The sequence below is a fragment of the Sylvia atricapilla genome, chromosome 3 (genome assembly GCF_009819655.1).
Source record: "Sylvia atricapilla isolate bSylAtr1 chromosome 3, bSylAtr1.pri, whole genome shotgun sequence".
Lineage (NCBI taxonomy): Eukaryota > Metazoa > Chordata > Aves > Passeriformes > Sylviidae > Sylvia > Sylvia atricapilla.
In genome coordinates, this window is record NC_089142.1 from 87,691,185 (window position 1) to 87,711,183 (window position 19,999).

Here is a 19,999-nt window from a genome sequence, read left to right on the forward strand (position 1 = left end):
ACAAACTACTGTCAATGACTAAAAAGAAAAGTGTCAGTCCCCACTACCTATTTAGTATTCAAGTTACCTCACGAATTTGGGAGGCAAACATGCAACCTGAAATATATAATGAAAGTGTGACACACACACACACACACACACACACACACACATATAAAAATGTTAGCATCTATTAATTAGTGTGTGCCACTCACCTGACTAGATTCAGAGTTGCAGAAGGTTAAATCCCATGGCACAGTGCTTTTGCAGAACACTTCCTTTATTTATAAGAGATTTCACACTTGGCTACCTTATCTCCATTGGCAGAATTCCTGCTTGCCCATAACAAGCCACTTAGGCATATCAACAAGACCTGAGCCTATATTTAACAGTGAAAGGGTATTTTTGCAACTTTTTTCTCCCATAGGAACTCTTGGTGGTACTTTGACTGGCGATTTCTCTGTTACAATTTCCAGTTCACTTCCACTTCTTTATATATTTCAGGAACAGCTTGCAAACAAAATCAACCACCAACATTTCTTATGGAATCAAAATTTTCTGTTGTATTTTAAAAACAGATGCTAGAGAAGGTTGCTTCTGCATAGAGCCACCATCTTAGTTCCTTTACTCATCTCACATCTTTCTAGTGTTAATGCACCTGTGTGCCAATAAGGCTTTTTAAGTCCCCATTCCAGGACTTTCATTGCTGTCTTTAAATTAAGACAGCTAAGACAATTTTGATGTGACTCCGCACAGGGACTTCTTGATACAAGACTCAGTCCAAGTTCCAAGCCCAAAATATGCGTGCATACAGAATCAAAGCTACACATTGGAACCACAAACAGGGAGCAAAGTTGTAATGTGATTATGCACCCCAAAATATTTATGTGGTGACTGTCAGGGACCTACAGGATCTTTTCCAGCATATTACCATCGTGCTTCATTTTAAAAGAAATCTAATATTCTGGAATTGGGGCTGAAGGTAAATACCAGAAGATTTAGGATTTTTTTTTTACCAAGTATTTTGCCTTAAATCAAAGATCCTGAACAAGATCCTAAAGCAATCTTGGAAGCTTGGAGAGGAACTTTCTGCTCTTTAGCAATGTCAAAAGAAAAGTTTGTATATATATCTGTAAAAAAAGAAGTTAATGGCAGGGAATGCTGTGACATCTATGTCAAGCTAGACCACTGAAGCCCTTATTTCACCACTACAGTTCATAACTTATTTCAGAGGAGGGTCCTTTCTCATTTGTTCCAGCATACTCAGATGCCAGAAAAATCTTTGAGATATACTCAGAATTTTTATATTAAACTAAAACAAAACTATGGTCTCAGCCCACAGGAGCTGCTTCAACTTAACACTGGAACTTAAGTATAGGACCCTGATAGTAGTCAGGGAAGTTACATCAGGTGAAGCAGAAACAATACAGTAAGGAATTCCTGACTGCTGGAAAGTTTACTGGACACCCTGTCCATTACTTTTTTTAAACTGCACTGTGAAACTTAGGAATGAATGGAATAAAAATGAGATAAAGCTCTCCCATTTACAGTTTATGTGAATCAATTTTTAGTGGAAAACAAAAAATGGAGTGAAGTTTGGGGTTTCTAGCAGGCCTGGTCCTCTGTTCCGCTGCATGTCCTACATGTGAGGATATGGAGGTGCAGCCCATCTCCTTTAAAATGGACCGAGGTAGGGCCACCCAGATTGGATCTCAGCAAAGAAGGTGTTTCATACGTGACCTGTTAGCTTGCAAAGCAAATTTATATTACACCGTTTCTCTAAGCCCTTGTTTCATGCGAAGAGTGGTCAATAAAAAAAATCCCACCCAAACAAAAACCTCACAGTTTTCCCAGTGTCTCCATGGTCAATATAACTGCATTTTAAGTAAAAGCTTCTTTTACCACCTCAGCTAGCTTACTTACATATAATAAGCTCTGCTGAGTAGTACATCTGGTTAATGATTATCTTTTACATATTGATATTAGTACCTGAAGTGGAAACAGCTCATTTCCTGAATATGATTACCATTCTGAAATCTTATGCACAGGGGAAAAAAACCAATTCTATAAATTAAACAAGAAGTTCTGAGAACTTATATCCCCAGTTCACATCCAGATACTAATGCATCTCATTTACTTTGTTGCTATTCCCTTGAGTTATCTGTGTCATGCAGACCAGTCTTGCATGTCATGTTAACTATCCACTGAAAAAAGCCAGAAGTGTACTTGTAACAGTGCCCTAAGCGAGCGTACAAGGTAGGTAGAAGAACATAAAAAATTCATCACTGTTACATTTCAAGTTACTGGGATATTTTCATTCCAATAGGACAGAACCCATGTTAGCTAAAGATGGAGCTATAATTAAACTGATATGGCATTCACAATTGCCTCAAAACCCGCTGTAGTTGTCATATGTTTCTTTTCCCCATCTTTAAACTATATGGAAATCAATTATCTCAACAAACCAGCTGTAAGGACTGTATGCCAACCACTTACACTTGAAGTGAATAAATTATTTGAAATTCATTATTGATGTGAACAACTCTCCAAGATTTAAAGCACCAGTCCATTTTCAGTGCTGAGATTCACATGGAATTTTAACAAGTTCAGCACTATCCTCCGTCATAAATTCGTACAGCAAACTGTTATGCAAATAGCTAGAGTTCAGGGATTGGCGAGCCGTGCACAGAAAATTATGCTTCAGATGACAAAGTGCCCGTGAGTTAATGGTTCTTTACATTTAGTGACAAATTTGTTCCTGATTTACCCCAGAGTGACAGACACAGGGTAAAAGGGGGACATCAGAGACTGAAAATACCATTTGTGTGTCAAGGATGTTAGCAACCTGGAGTGGTGATAGGCACTGGTGTCTACAGGATATGAAATTGAGTTGATGTGATGTCATTTTGGCTCTACTGTAACCTGGTTATCTCTTGCCAAGACTTCATGTATGATTAGTCAGCTCGGAGAGGACAGCAAGCCTTATCAGGCACACTTCCTGACATTCCTGTCAACTTAAGAAATGTGGTTAAGGAATTTAAGATGAGGTGTCACATCTTCATATCAAATCCCATTGAGTCACCACCTACAAGTTTGAAGACTCCTTCTAAAAATATTAATGAAAGGGAAAAAAAGAAGTTTGGGCTGGATTTGACCTTGTAGTGTATTTTGCATGCTACATCCCCATAACTTAGTGTCTTTATTATGCATACATTTTCTTTGTATACACAGAAAATTATTGTTATATTTGCTGTGAAAAAATAATATTAGTTAACACTAATGCAAAAGTATGTTCTGTGTTAGCTGGCTATTAGTCTGTAGAATAAGGCAACCTTTTATGTGCCTGAGCAATTTTAAAAGAAGCTCCTTCTGTAAAAAGCTTGCCATCCCATATATTTAACAAGGACTATATTTGGAATGGTTAATAGACAGATGAAAATACTAAGCATAACAATATTTTTTTCATCTCTTCAAAGGAAAATTTTGTACAATGTAATAGTCACACTGTATACAGACTCTTTCAAGTTTCTTTTCAAAAGCAAGTTAGCAGCATGCTATTTTCATGCCATTACATTCGTCCAACTGCACAATTTGTCTTAATAAAGGCAGTTGCATTCACTTCCTTCCAGTGGGGCTCTAAGTTAAAATTCATTGCTAAGTCAAAAAGATTCCTGATATTCTGCAGACCAAAGAAATGCATAAACAAGGCACAGTAGAGGGTCTGTCTATAGACCACCATCTGGAAGACTGAGCATGTACAAGTACCCAGTTTTTCAGCCATTGCTAAGGAATTCTTCCGAGAATTTCAGGGCCTGGTAAGGTCCAAAGAATATTGCTTCACAACCCTTGAAGAGAAGCTTACAGTCCCAAATCCTGACACATAAGTTACACACATCCAGTAATAGCTTTTCTGGTGTAATCATTATAAATATATCTGTAGTGAGTAGGCAACCCAGGGAAAACTGACTCTATGTGGCACACACAGTCAGGTCTCCTTCATTTAGAGATGATCTTGGTGCTCGCAATGCAGGCCCAGAATGCATGTAGACTCTGTAAGCACGTCTGAGAACAGATACAGAAGATGTAACTGGCTGCAAGAGTCTTATTAGAAGGAACAAAAAGCTATAATTACATTATAACTAGGTTTTTTTCTGTTAATGATGAGAGCAGCAATAAACTTCTTTTTTGCACCTTGCCTTATTTGTTTGGTTGATTTCACCTTCACCAAAAAAACCCCACTGTTTGGCTGAACAGCCCTGCAGGGACTTTTTTGCTTTTCCAAAACCAGTTTGCAACATTTGAGAATCCATACCTTGAAATCTTGCTTCCAAATACAAATGTGCTGCTTAATAAAATGCAAACCAGAAGAACCAGTGGAAAATCTTTGAACAGAGCAAATGACTTAGACCTTTAACTCTGTCACTTTCCCCATGACAATGAAATGCTGAAACAAGAGCTTCTGTGACCTGTAGGTTCAGCAAGCTAAGCCCATGAAGCTCAGAAATATGCTCTGCTTGCCTTGAAGAACAGTCCAGCAGCCAGAACAGTTTCTCTTCAAGAAACAAATGGTAAGTCACAAATCTCTTCGTGCACAAGGATAGGCAACCTGCCCTTTACCAAACTTTCGTGACTATTTCAGGTAGACAAACAGAAAAGAAGGTGATGCTTAACACCTCAATTATCATAAGCTGAGTTATAGAAACATTTGTTAATTTAGACAGAAAACATTTGCTGCTAGTGTAAAGCCTTCAACCTGAAACTATGTAAAACTTCATTGACTATAGGGATTATGAATCATCTTCTGAAAATCTTCTCCTGTGGAACAATAATTTAATTGTATAAATCTCAGTCCATAAGCAAGCATAAGAAGAGAGCAATAAATGTATTATTTTTGACTAGAATATAATTTCCAAATTCTTCAATCTAAATATATCCAAGGATATCACTGGATCTCTCCTGCTTGGATCTGACAGCTGGGTTGATCTTAGTTGAAACATTCTGATTTTTCTGGGATAGACATCAACTTTTTAGATGCTGGATATTTTTGTGTTAATATTACCCTTAAAAGTGATACTGAACTTCAACCTGCCTCTACAGTTCCTTGTCACCTACACCATGAATATTTTTGCCAGAGAAATGGGTAACCACAAGACCACTGTCAATGCCTTCCAGTCCCAGCCCCGGAGCAAGACTGAGAAATAAGAGTTTCCACACTTGTCCTACCAGTAGGACTCTAAACGTGCTCATACCACCGGCAGTTGTCAAGGTACACTGATCCACACATGTCTCAAAACCAGCCACCAGTCTAAAATAACCCACTAATATGAACACACATCACCCAGTTATATATGTGCTGTGTGGACGAAACCCCCTGGCCTTCATGTCTAATTAAGTAATTAAGTCAACAGATGCCTGGCTGGTAGATGATGATCTCTCTTTCTGAAATTGTCCCAAAGAGGAAGAAAGAAAGACTGCTGGAAGAGACAGAAGTTTCTCCTGTAGATGTTTCTGTGATAGGCGCAAACAAAAATCATATTACGGGACAGTGATTAAGACATGGAAGGCGATGAATATGGGAGATGAAAGTTCATTGTAGTCAAACTTCAGGTTAAGACTTAATTCACCTAAATGTTAGCTCCTACACATTAGGTGTTTGGACTGTGCATTGCTCAGACTGCCTCCATAGCCAAGCAAGAGAGATAGGCAACCCCAAAGAGAAAAACACATCCTAGAATAAGAATTTTCCTAAACCAGAGGAAGGGATTTCCTCCCAGGGATTTACTATTTGTCTCCTTTGACCACAGAGCATGTTCTAAAGTGTCAGAACAAGCTATTCCCTCACATTTCAAGGGCAATTTTTGTATATGAACATCTGGCTTGGACTTATCTCTTATTATTAAAGTAGGAACACTCATTAGAATGGAAATTATATTTCCTAATATTTGCATTTTTCAAAGTACATTGGTGGGATAAAGCAGCTGATGATCAGTGCATAATGCAAGGCCACTCTGTGGCATTTAGCTTTGCAGAAGACAAGAGTAAGAACTTATGTTGACTCCAGTCTTACTGGAGTTATTGAGGTCACTGGAAGTTTTACGACAGATGCCAAGGAAAAGAAGCTCAGGCCAAGACAACAGCAGCTATCAAGTCCTTGCCAGTGTCTCCAAAGAGGAAACAGTTGCCTTCTAACTTGCTCTTTTTATAAAGTTTATTTGTCTTTATCACTGGACATTTTGATTTCTATTTCATCCCCCAAATTTTTCTGAAATAGCTTCCTCTTCTACCATTAGCCCCAGTGATTGCTTATGCACTTTACTATGTCTCCAGACAGCACTGAAGTTCCAACAAACAAACAAACACACAAACAAACCACAGAAATAACAAATAAATGGATAGGACATACTGACTTTATCTGTAATTACAATCAGTCGACAGAGCTTGGTTCTAGTCAATGGGAAGTGTCATGATAGAAAAGAGTCCCTGCTTCAACTGCTCTTTTGCTGATGGTCAAGGACAAAGAAAATAATTTGACTTTCTTTTGAACACACTTATTCTTCACAGTAATGAGTCAAATGAACGTTGTCATTGCATTTCATTGGGGTGAGATTAGAAGAAGATGCCAGGAGAGGGGCCCTTCTCCATGAGATAGATGAAAAAGCAAGCAAGCCAGAGGAAAAATGGAAACAAATGGAAAATTTATGGGGATAAGGAGGGAGCAATTGAAATGGGATGCTAAAATATGTACATAGCATCTATTTAGGTAGGGATACATATTGGAATACGACTTTCTAAATATGAAGGTTTTGCCTTACCAAAATTACTTTAATTGTCAATTATCCCTTTTGAAAATGGGTGGGAGTGCTATGCATCTTTACCTAAGAAGAAAAATAAGTTATATATTTAACAGTCACAAGCTGCCCTGCAAATCCCTGTAATTAAATGGAGGGCTTGCTTTGTAGGTTCCAAAAGCTTTGTCATTCTAGCTCCTGCACTTTTCTCTGGCAAAGGCTAGCCAGTGCTCTGGCAAAAGGACATTTATTTTTCCACAGATGGGAAAAGAAAGAACCTCAGGATCCTGGCCAGACCTTGTTATGCTGTTATCCATTCCCAACTCCTGATTTCCTTGAACAAGGTCTTTCAAGGGTGTTTACACCCAACCTATCCCCTCTGGGAATGTCATCCTCATGTCAGTGTCCTGTAAAACACACTAGTTTTTCCTAAACACAGTCTGGTTCTGCTATTTTTGCTGGGCCTTTGACAATGTGTCATTTCTGAAATGTCATTGCATTAACCTTTTGCCATGTTTGGGGTGCCAGTGTCAACTGCAGGCGCCTCTGGAAGGATGTGCATTTGATTGGCAAAGACAGGATGATTGACACCGGGTTAGTCTTCTGTCAAAGCTCAAGTGTATCACTGTGTGGCAAAGCTGTTCTGCTCGGTGCCACCCGTCCCCAGTCCCTGCCATGTTGGTGCACTTCAGCCCACTGTCAGAGATGGAAAACAACCGGTATTACTGCTGTATGAGGAAAGGAAAACCTGCTGGTGATCAGTGACAGAAATGTCTATACCTAGGCCAGTAAAGAAGAAAGCATTTTAATTCTACCTGTCTGCTGGCTACCTGTATATTTACACATACCCTCAGCTAGTTGATTCTTCAGCACAAAAATGCAACCCTTGAATAATCAATATTTAAGGCCTGATTCTTCCGTCCTTATTTTTTCTATCTAGAAAGTAAATGAGAGTTTTCCTACTTACCAGCCCCACAAATTAAGCCTAGTTATCAGCAGCTCTGATTTGGATACCTGCAAAGTTTTAACATGTTCCAAATTGTCAGTCTAACACTTAACTTTCTGCTTTAAAACTGGAGATATGGCTGAGAGTAATTAAGAAAATATTTAAAGAGGAGGATAATTATTCATTAGTTTGTCATTTAAATTAATTTGTCATTTAAAATTAGCAACATGCTCTTATCTATCGACGTAAAAAACTATGTGAAATTTTTGCACTATTCAGAGAAGTCATTCTATCACAGGCTTAAGTGAGAGGGTTCATTTGCATTCACTGATCGTCTCATTACACTTAGCCTTTAGTCCTTCCTGTAATTTCAGTTGGATATGCTATTCTCTCTGAGCACCTTGGGCAGCGGGACACAGTATTACAAAGGTGATGCTTCTCAGTTGCATCTGATAGCCAATGAAACAATGTTTAATTTCTGAATATGTGAACCAATGATTAAAAATCTCTGGGTTCCTGATTTTGTGCCTTTATACACAGTCTTCAACGTATTTTTAGAAGTTGTGAGGCTTTAGAAGCACCTCAGCTTTAGGTTTTAATATGTGTGACCATTTTCAACAAGAAGGTTCCTTCTAACACTGGCTTTGGGGTTTTTTCTTTCCTTTAGGAAAGGAAAAAAAAAGCTGTTTCATGAAACTTCTTATGGAAACCAACTGATTTCTGGACAAACTGTCAGGAATACTTACTCAAGATAGCACTGAAGGCAACAGTGAAATGTATCCACTTACATAAAGCACTTGCTAGCTTCTCAATCAGGAAAGTTCTGTTGATTTGGAAAGGATTTTAAGATTTTTTGGAAAGGATTTTAAGAACTCCCACAGATTGAAGTATTTACTTTGTTACAGAGTGAAACTGATGGCTACAACCATGGTCAATTTGCAATGACGAGTGCAATTCTGGATGTGCACTTTTCTTTATTCTTTGTTCCTTTCTACCTCTGGATATTTTCTGCTCATGTTGTCTCCCACCACTTCTCAGCCATATTTGCTATCTCCATTTCCCCAGTTTTCTGCTGACTTTCCATCGCATGCTTCCTATCCATAGACCCATCTTTTAAACACGGTTTCCAACTCTGTGTTCTTACTGCAGGACAAATTTTGTCTGAGTATTAAACTACTCCACCAACTTCTGCTTTAGCTCATCCCCACTGATCCAATACTGACATGTTTATGTCTTCCTTAATCTCACCGAACTGTTCTCAATAAACTCTTTGCTGAGCTTTTCTCGTCATGACCTTCATGTATCTTTGGAGAGCTTCAGACATCCTCCCCACCACAAAGTCATATTTCTCTTTCTTTTTATACTTCTTTCCTTACGTCTCTTTTTAGCAGAATCTTTTTTCTTCAGCCAAATGTGTAACAAGCCTCATTTAAGAGGCAATGGCTCAGAAATTTATCCCTGCTAGGTACCATCTTACCTTATCTTCATCCACAGTACCTTAGCCTGTTTCAAACAAAAAAACAAGCTCCTTGTACTTCTTTAAACATTTTTGGTCTCTTCCACACTATCTGTGCCACTATTTTCTCTGACACTGAGGGCAATCTTTGACCTTCTCTCCAACCACAGATACAGCCTGCAGTATACTTCTGCCATATCTGTCTCCAGACCATATGTAAAATCTGTCTGTCTCAGATAAAATCTCACATCTGAGAGAGTTGGGCTGTTCAGTCTCAAGTAGAGATGGCTCAGAGGGAACCTCATCAAAGACTTTCAGTATTTGAAGCAGGGGTGTCAAGAGGAGCCAGGGTCTTCTCAGTGGTGCCAAGCAGTAGGACAAAAGGCACTGGGCAGAAACTGATGCACAGGAAGTTCAATATGAAGAGAAATTTCTTTACTATGTGGGTTACTGGACAGTGGAATGGATTGCCCAGAGAAGCTGTGGAGTCTGTAAAGATGGAGGTATTCAAGAACTCTCTGGATGCAGTCCTGTGCTATTTGCCCTAGGATGACCCTGCTCAAGCAGGGAGGCTGGACTGGATGACCCCACTGGTGGTTCCTTTCAGCCTTAATCATTTGGTGGTTCTGTGATCAAAAACTCTGAACCATCACCTGCTTTGACACCCACTGCACCCATTCTCTTCCTCTTCAGTTCCCCTGACATTCAAATCCCTGCTTCTGCATACAAAGCCAATTCTCACACTTTGGAGTCTTTGTCTTAAATCTCTTCACCAAAGTCCTCCTCCCCCATAACAAAGTCCAGTTGTTCCAGAGCCCAACCAATGGCTTCTTAATTCTCCATCCTAATCTTAATTCTCCATCCTAATTTTTTGCATTGCCCGCACTGTACCCTATTGACTGCCCACTGCCATTGTCTCCTCTCTTTTTAATATTTCCTCTGAGCAGGCAGTGGGTGCCTGAAATGCTGTTGAAAGTCATTACCAACTTCTACTTTGAGCACAAAAGCAAATAATGATTCATGGCATGGTTATTTGACACATAGGAATAGTCTATTTACATACTGATAGATGGCTAATTGGTTTCATACTTACTAGTGATAGCTCCGTTTTGCCTTTTCACATCTCTTTCTCTATTTCACTTGACCAATGTATCTCTAATTTGAGACGGGGACTCTGGAGACCTGTAACTTCAGAGAAGCAACTTTGTAATACCATATTATTAGGTAATAAAACCACAAGCATGAGTCATAATTTTTCATGCACTTAGTAACTTCCTACAATTTTCACCCTTTCCCAAAATTCTTCCATAGTATTTTGCCTTAAATAACTACTTCTCTGTTTTAAATATTTATTTTAAAAAAGCATTGTGAACAGACTAAAACTGTTTGTGGTTATATTTATTAAACTATATACTATAGCCTAATTATTACAGGAATTACTATTCTGATTTGTATGTCGTACTTATTAATAGCATAAGTACAGATTTGGTTGAAGTTTTTCCATGCAGAGAGTACAGCTCATTAAAAAGCTTATAGTAAATCTTTTCACTGACATAAAATTTAACAAACACTGGAGAGAAACTCTGGTTCACCTTACTGTTCAAAGCAACTGCCTGGTGTTTAATTCTCATCTAATGCTGTTTAGAGATATTAACTGAGCATGACCTTACTCTTTGACAGCATCTCTGAAGGCAACCCTTGCTCGATGTGTTGGACCTGCAGTTTTGACATGGAACATGTTTGGTGGTTGCCCCACCAATTTAAGTAATTTGGAAGGAGTCAGTATGCGCAATGAAGTATGTAGTGGGAAGGACAATCTCTAGGTCTAACAGTTTATCATGCTAGATAATTTTTCAGGATTCAAAGAGTATGTCACATACCAGCTAAGAAGTGACTTGCTTTTACAATGCCATCCATAAGAGTGTATTGCTGTGCTGATGGTGAAATACGCACACAGACAATTAAGGACTGATATCTTTGAATAGGGGAAGATATCATCTGTTGAGGCACTAGCAATGATTAGCTCTGTGATAATCTGACAGACTCAAGATATCTGTGACAGCTTCTTGGAAATGAAATGCAGTGTGGATGCAGTGGCTCTAAAGAGATTTCAGATAGCCTGTGATTCAAGAGGGGAAGGTCTCTGCCTCACAGGCATGGCTGTGTAGGGAGTCAAGAATGTGCTTCCCAGAGAAATGGTAGGGGCAGGGGATTTTTGTAAGGGATTTGGTGGCTTCCTGCTGCTGGCTGTCTTACTACCCAAGTTTTAGGGAGCCCATAGGACTTCCAAGCTCTCTTATTGTTATTTAGACACAAGAAACAGAAACAATTCCTCTTTTTCCCTCTTCTCATTCACTACACATCTAACTGAAGGACAGTACAATGTGGTCATACACATTCATCCTATAAGAGATATTTTGTAAAATATACAAAAACTGGAGCTGATATAAGGTACATTTTTTAGTCTAGAACACAATGAAACAGCTTAAAAATTTCTTCTGGAGAATGATATGAAATGTTCTGGGGTTTATTGTGTTTTCAGTTTCTCATGTTTTACTAATGTCATAGAAAAAAAGCAGCCTTCATGAAGTTCCAGACAATATTTCCACATAGAGTGCCATAAAAATTTGTTTAAAATATATGATATTTCACAATATGGAACACAATTAATTCATCAGTCACATGAACCAAATCCACCTCCAATATGTTAAAGATATCTGAACAGTTCCTTGGCTTGCTTTAGCCTAACATTCATACTATCAGTAATCAAGGTACGAAAAAGTTTAAACTAAAGAGTAAATCACAAAATACATAGGTGGTTAAGTACCCCCCCAGAATTAATATCAACTTTCACATACCAGCTACTCTGGTACTCTGCCACTCACTGATGCACTGTTAGCCTCTGCCTGGACAACTCTTAACAGCCAGGTCCAGCAGGATAAGTAGCAGAAGATTTTGAGAAACCAGAAGTACAGAAGAAAGTTGAATATTGTAACATACACATAGGTCCTGGGGATTTTTTTGTCCATTGGTCTCTTTCTGTAAGATGGGTACCTCCATTCTGAATTCTTTGTCTCTATCATACTTCAAACTCAATCACATTTACTTTTGACATTCGTTCTCTCTGGGCTCATTGCCTGACAGCTGCCCACCTCATGGCACACCTTTGTAGAGCGACACTCCTTGGATATATTGCAACATTGTCACTGCAATATACTGTTCAAAACTCTTGTCTAATCCCCTTTTCTCCACACCTCACTTTCCTCAGCCCCCTGTGTCTTCTGCCTTCTGCTACACAGCATGTATGGACTTGCTGCCCCACACACATCCTGCGTTGCACTCTGCTCCCTACACCATCCCAGCCTTTGGACTGCCGCTGCTGGTTTCTCCAGTTCCTGCCTGCCTATTTCTCAATCCTCTTACTGCAGTTCCACATATCACCCGTGATGCATCCATCCCTCCATCCCGCCATCGCTCCCGTGCCGATATCCTGCTCTCCATGCCATCCTGAAGAAAGCAATCTGTGTCCTTAGCTGCAGTTGCAGTTTCCTCCACTGAGTCTTCCTATCCTGTGTGGCAACCCAGCCCCCACCTCCCCCATGGCCCCTTGGCATTTGGCACTCGGCTGCAGCTCGGGTTACTGCATATTTCCCATCAGGGAATTAAGCTCTTCAGAGGCAACACATGCCAAATGCCAAATTTTTTTCCGCGCTAACAGAGAGCTCCCTCTAAATGTTTGATCCTCATCAGATAGGACTATAAATACCTGAAATACTGGTGTGACCATTTTTGGATTACATAGCCTACGGGATTAGACTTCTTGCAAGATTTCCAGAACTTCCTGGTTGGCTGAGTGTAAATATTTTAAAAATAACATCTTACAGTATTTCAGTGTTTCTGTTTCCTCTATTGGTCAAAAACAGGAAATGCAGAAGCATGTGAATCTCAGATTTTACTAAACTTCAGAAAAATAGGTTCAGAGAAAGAGCACTTTAAAAAATAAAGGACCAGATTAGAAGCCAGTTTCTATTTTCACCTACTAATTCACCCATCTGCCTTAACCATCCTTCAAAAACAACACCGACTGGAGCATTTTGCATATTTGTAATGTCTGACGGAGATAATAAGCAGAGAGCAGGCTGGTTCCAAAATAGGCTCATGCTCCTTGTGTAACCTGGTGAGTGAACATCCTGACATGCAATTATTTGTTTTTTCTCTCCTTACTAGTGCAAAACATTTGAGTAGTCAGGTTTTAATATATTTCCATTTACATTGTTACCTAAGGACATTTCTTATCTGAGAAAAGCATTACCATTCGAAAGAGCTTTTTCCCTCTTTTAATAGCTGCCTGTCCAGTGCTAGTTACCCTATTGCATTTATAAAGTTAGGGCTGTTTCTTCTCATGTGTATCACTGATCAGCACTGAGTTTCATCTGCCATTTTATTGCCACTTCCACAGCCCTAAAAAATGAGCACCTAACCTTTACCTTATCATTTATTCTTCTGAAAATGTATTCTGCAAGTCTACCAATTAACTCTTTCCCCTCACACTATCATCATACTGCAAGCTCAAGCACAGCACCACCATGGAAGACATTTGCTTTCAATATTTTATCCTATTTTTCCAATTAGCCTATTGAACTTTTTAAATTTTTTAATCTTTAGAATTAGGCTTTCCTCTTTTTATACTCACTTTGAAATTTTAAGGGTTACATTTCACAGAACTTGAATCCCCCAGTCCTGTTGTCTTTTCTGACATAGGACACAGCATGGGTAAGTCGTGCAATGGGGACAGTGTAAAACAAGCACAAAAAAGAAGCTCTGCAGCTTGTACATCCATTCTTGGTTGTGGTTATAATTTCACCTTCTTCAAACCAGAGAACATTTAAGATCTGACCGTATTTCTGCTAATTTTCTGAGGCCATATTCAGAAATTACCTATTCTCTGCCACCTGCTGCAGGAAAAGGACATTAACAAGAATGTGTACAAAACTCACCTAAAGGTTTAGTGGAGTTTGAATAGGCCTATGTTCCCCTGGCACTTTTCCTGAAGTTGTTTTGGCACCAGTTGTTGTTTGGTGCCAGTTGAAGTGGATTAGTACAGTAATTCACGTGGTGCAAGCAGAGGGCATTGCTTTCCAGATGCGCTTTCTCACCTTGGAACAGCTGGCAACTTAGTGACTTCTGAGCCAGAGGTGACACCTCTGTGTTTTAACAGCTTTCATGGACTGCTTTGAATCAATGTGAACATCCACAATATGCTGAACAAATGAGTAAGAGAAGTTTGTGAACTGATAGCAGAAAGAGTCTCCTTTCGCCGTCTTGTACCCCCATGTGTTTATTTCATGTGTTTCCCTTAGTTGTTGCACTGCTAAAACCCTTGAAAATGCTCCACACCATTTGTGATTTTTAAACATTTCCATCACATCCCACTTAGTTATCTCCTCTTAGACTGAGAAATTCCTGGTTCCTGCAGCAGAAGTGCCAAATCACCCTTCCCTTCCCTTCCCTTCCCTTCCCTTCCCTTCCCTTCCCTTCCCTTCCCTTCCCTTCCCTTCCCTTCCCTTCCCTTCCCTTCCCTTCCCTTCCCTTCCCTTCCCTTCCCTTCCCTTCCCTTCCCTTCCCTTCCCTTCCCTTCCCTTCCCTTCCCTTCCCTTCCCTTCCCTTCCCTTCCCTTCCCTTCCCTTCCCTTCCCTTCCCTTCCCTTCCCTTCTTTGCATTGTTTTTCCCTGGGACTGGGGATGAGTGAGCAGGGGTCAATGTTGCGCACAGTTTTCAAGATGCTCATACACACAGGGTCGCTGAGCAGTTGAATGATCATCACATTCTATGTGAAATTACAGGATTTGAAGTCCATGCCAATCACTTTATATACTTTTAATACTAACATTTGTTTAGCATTTTATTGCTCAGACATGTGGTGTCGTGAGCTCCTCCTGAAGCTCCTCATATGCAGTTTTTTTACATTTCTAGGCAACTCAGACCAACAACACGCATCAACAGACCTTGACATCCACTGCTTTTCTAAATAATTTACAAGCTTGCAATACCTTATAAATAAGTTTCTCTAATACTTCATTGAAAATATTATTCTGTTTAAAAAAATTTACGAGTCATTCACAGACTGTTTCCTAAGCTTTAATCATAAGAGGGTAAAACTTTTTTCCTACCACTTCTTTCATGTCAGTTTATTTCCCTAAGAGCCTCTGTAGAATGACGCTGTTGAAAATGAAAACCAAAAATTTATCAGCTGACCTCCTCTGTGCACATTCTCCATGCCTTCTTCAAAGGACAACAACAGATTTGCAAAGGATGGCTTCGTGACCAGATCCAATCCTGACCCTGTGCTAGGGGAGGATGATCTGGTGCAGGCAAAAGCAGAACCAGACTGCTGAAAACACAGCAGAAGATATTTGCTGCAGTGTTAAAGTAAGTAGAGGCTGATGTTTCAGAGGTGAAAATATGTAAATGTTAGTGCTAGGGTTGCTGTTTGAAAATGGCATTAACTGGACCATGCTGAAGAGAAGTACCCTCACAGAGAGACCATAGCACTGAACACTATTTAAAAGCCAACAGAAAATTTACATGGAAATGGAATTTTATTAGATTATCAGGCCTGAATTTTTTTAACAACTTGTTAGTCACCCAGATACAAGACAAAAAAGAGTGATCAAAAATGCACAATATCTAAGTAATTAATAAAATATCTTTAAAAGAACTTCATAGGGCTTCTGAAATGTAGATGTTCTCTGGGAATGGTATGAACATCTGAATATGAATTCAAAGGTTAACATCTGTATAAATATTAAAAGCACCAGTAGAGTTTTGACTGAAATGTGTTTTCAACCACTAGGCAAGGTTTTTTGAAAAATATATAATTCTTACATAATTGATGGCAGCAGCTAATATTGGTCTCATTATTATTGTCATTTAATTATAGTGCAATTATCTCCAATATTTTTTCAATGTAATTTAACAAGTTATATGTCATTTGATAGTATTACAAAATGTGCCATTACACAAGCAATTGACAGCTATACTGTTTTAAAAACATTGGCAACCCAACAGCATAAATTATACAGGTGCAAAAGAAAGTCCTAATGCAAAATGCATCTTTGCTAAATCACTGCAAAAACCCAATAAATTAAGCAGAAAGTATACTTCAGCCACGACTGCAGACTGTTTTAATGGCTCAGGGAGACTAGGAAGTCTGAATTTTATTTCTACTTAATGTTAAGACCAGAAGAGTCATCATCTCAGCTCATCTTCCAGTAATGCCTACTTACAAATGTCTTCTAGAGCTCCTTGTGTATCACCTATCACCCTACTAAAGAAACAGACAAATACTGATGGTGATGCTGCTGAAGTGTTCAAAAGTTTTGTGCCTACGGTCCAAGCTCTAGCCAGGGAAAAGGTTTCTGGTCACTTTAAAGGATCGTAGATCAAGACCTTTTAGAAATCACAAGTGTTTCTGAGCTAGCCAGAGACAAGTCCAAATTCAATCCTTACTTCCCAAATCAGCTGCAAACTTACCCTTTGCAGAAGGAGATTTGGTGACAAGTTTCATTCTGTGCCAGGACTAAAATACAGATATTTCAAAATTTTCTTGCAAATATCTATTTGAAAAACACTCAAGGTCATTCATTTTGAAGTTAATGTTTAGCATCTGTGCTGTAATAAATAATTAATTTTATTAGAGAAAATACAATACAAAAGCCAAAAAAAAAAATTCAAGTCAAAAATGAACCCACGACAATGTTAAAATGGATTGTTTTGACTTTTTGCCTTCCTTTCTTTCAAAACAGAATTCAGGTGAAATCAAATAGAATGTTTGCCATGTAATTTAGTTTCAGCAGAACCATGACTTCTCAAGGAGGTAGTTCCTTACAAATCCTTCTCACCAATTTTTGGCATCTTTCTTGGCTCATTGGTGTCCCTCTGTCCCAGACCTCTCTGGATGGCAGCAGCCTTCCAGGTGAGTGCTGGTGTTCCCTGCCTGCCAAGCTCGCAGTGATGTGGCTCTGCTTTCTCATCAGTGTTTGCACCTTTGGGCCATCACCGAAACTCACACTCAGAACACCCATTTCTCCTAAAAGAAGAGAGCAGCACTTCACAGTAAAAGAGAAGAGTGCAGCACTTCACAGCAAAAATAGCCTTCTCCAAAAGCAAGACACAACAAAAAACGCCATCCTGATCTTAACAAAAAGCCTGGAGGCTCTTTGATGGTTAAGATATTTAAGAACAGTATGAAGAACTTCATGTTCCCGTGACTCGCAGGAAAAGGCAGTAGTGTCATACTCACACTACCACTAAAAATAACTGACATTTGCAAAAATAAACAAAGCACCACTTTGCCTGGTATCTTTTAACAATGAGATGAACAGTACAGTAGTTGGTAAGCTAAAACACATGATATTTGATATGAGAGCACAGCTTCATGGGGACTGAGAATAAGGCTCTGCAATCATGTCTCTAGCATCTAATTTGACATCAAGGTTTAAATAAAAATCCTACATCCCATCCTAAACTTGGATGTTTTCTGCTCCGTGGCAATGCAGCAGAAACGTCAAAGTCTGGAAAGCATATGCAAAGGCTGCATGCTCACTTGTCTTCTTTGACATCTGTAAGAGTGTCTAAAAAATATGGGGCCAGTGAAAGGAACAGCATTTGGTCCTTAAATATTGGTCATGAAATGAACAGTTGAACACTCACATTTCTGTCAGTACTGAGAACGTGCTTTAGTTTTTTTCACATTAAGTGCTAAACAAAAATTGTTAAAAGTATTCTATAAATCAGCTCACTATCCATACATGGTGGAATAGTTCCGCACACACAGTTAAAACAAATACAGACCAGTCCATTCTGGAAGTCCGGAGAAGCTTAAAAAGGCATAAAATGCAATCACTTTTCTTTTGGACTATATCTCCCTGACTGAATACAGGGAAGCTATACTCATAGTTGAGGGGAAAATGGATTATTAGTTTTTTAACTAACAGCTTACTAGAGAGTAGAAGAACAATAAAATTAGGCAAATGGAGTAGTTGAAAAAAAAATAAAATAAAAGCAACATTTTCAAGTGTAAGCTTATCCAAGGAGTGCTGTCTGTTCTGCCCTTTGGTCAGCCTTCTGCAGACATCCATTTGGAAGCTCTCTTAATGCTGAGTGAGATCAGAGCACATAGTCAAACTTATATTTGAATCAGGATAGTTCACGTCAGATTCAAGCCAGAATAAGAAGCAAGGTAATTTGACTTCAAGGTTAGTCCTGATTTTTTGTCATCTATTTCATAGTGTCTATTTGCCCACTGTAAAAATGAATGCACACATGAATGGATGTTCAGCAAATTATATTCCTGCCCTGTTTTGTTAGTCTTAAACAATTGCATGAAGTAAGCATCAACTTGAAAACATTCCCTCCAACTTCAATTTTTACTCAGTTTCTTTAGAAAAACATCCCATATAAATTCTAGGCTCCCTTTTCTTCACAGTCAAACCCCGCACTACTCCTATATATCCTTTCAGAAGTTATCTGGATCCATTTGATATCACTTATGAAGGATGAAGCAAAAAATCATGTCTTCATCTCAATGCAAAGCACTAACACCCATCATCAAAACAGTTATGGGCCAAATGAAAATCTGGTAATTAAAGACAAAAAATGGGTAATGAGCTAAGCAGTTTGAATTAAATGACAGGCCTTTGGAAAATGTTACAACTAATATTTTACTTATTACTACAGAACAAATGTTCTTTAGTAATGAGAGAACTAATGCAATTGAGTTTTTAGATCATGTGGAATGATGAACAACTGAGAGACTTGAATTAGAATTAGACCTTGAATTTCTTCAAGTCAAAAACTTGAGAAGTTTGTCTTTCAAGCCAAAAGTGGGAACAAACCCTAGATGCATAAAATGATACTGCCATATGATCAGGGAACAGAAAGTATATTAAATGAAAGGGGAAAAATGAATGTTTTGGCCAGTATTGGTTCATTAACCTAACCTTTAAAGTTTGCCACATTTTAGAATAGATTTTGAAGGAATAGATAAATAAAAGCTTGGAGGTAAAGGAACTATTGGATACTGTGCACTATTGGATATAGTGCAGTAGGATTTATAATAAAAGAAGAGAGATCTAGGCAGACCAGCTTAATAGCTTCCTTTGATAAGATAGCTGATTTTCTAGACAAAGGAAAAGGAGTCAATGTCATCTATCTAGACTTCAGTAATACATGTGGTATAGTGCCACATGGGAAATTATTTGTTAAGCTGGAGAAGATAGGGATTAGTAGAGGAATTGAAAGATAGGTAAAGACTGTCTCAAGGAACGACAGCAAAAGATAGTGTTGAAAGGAAAAGCAACGTGAGGGTTACCAGTTAGTAGTGGAATTCTTTATGGATCAGTCATGGGTCTGATCTCCTTCTTATTTCAATTAAGATCATGACACAAATATTTGGAATGTGGTGACACTGCATAGGTTGGCACTATCAATACACAGGAGAGAAGGATATCATGCAGAAAATGGCTGGATGACAGTAAGGACAGGTGTAATAGGAGAGGGACGAGAAGCAGTGTTTTGAAGATAATGAAGCTAGTCACTTATCCCCAAATGAAGATAATGCATTTGGAAACCAATAATAAAAATTAGGATTCAGTTAGAAAAGACTGAGCTAGAGGGGGACCCCAGGTTAGCTGTCTGTCACACTACAGCTGAGAGCAAGCAGTGAGATACTGCAGTAAAAAAGGGCACACAAGGAATGCGTCAGGAGGTGTATTTTAGGTGTATAGAGGACGACTAGCTCCATTATGAAAACCTGTGCTGAGATCTCAC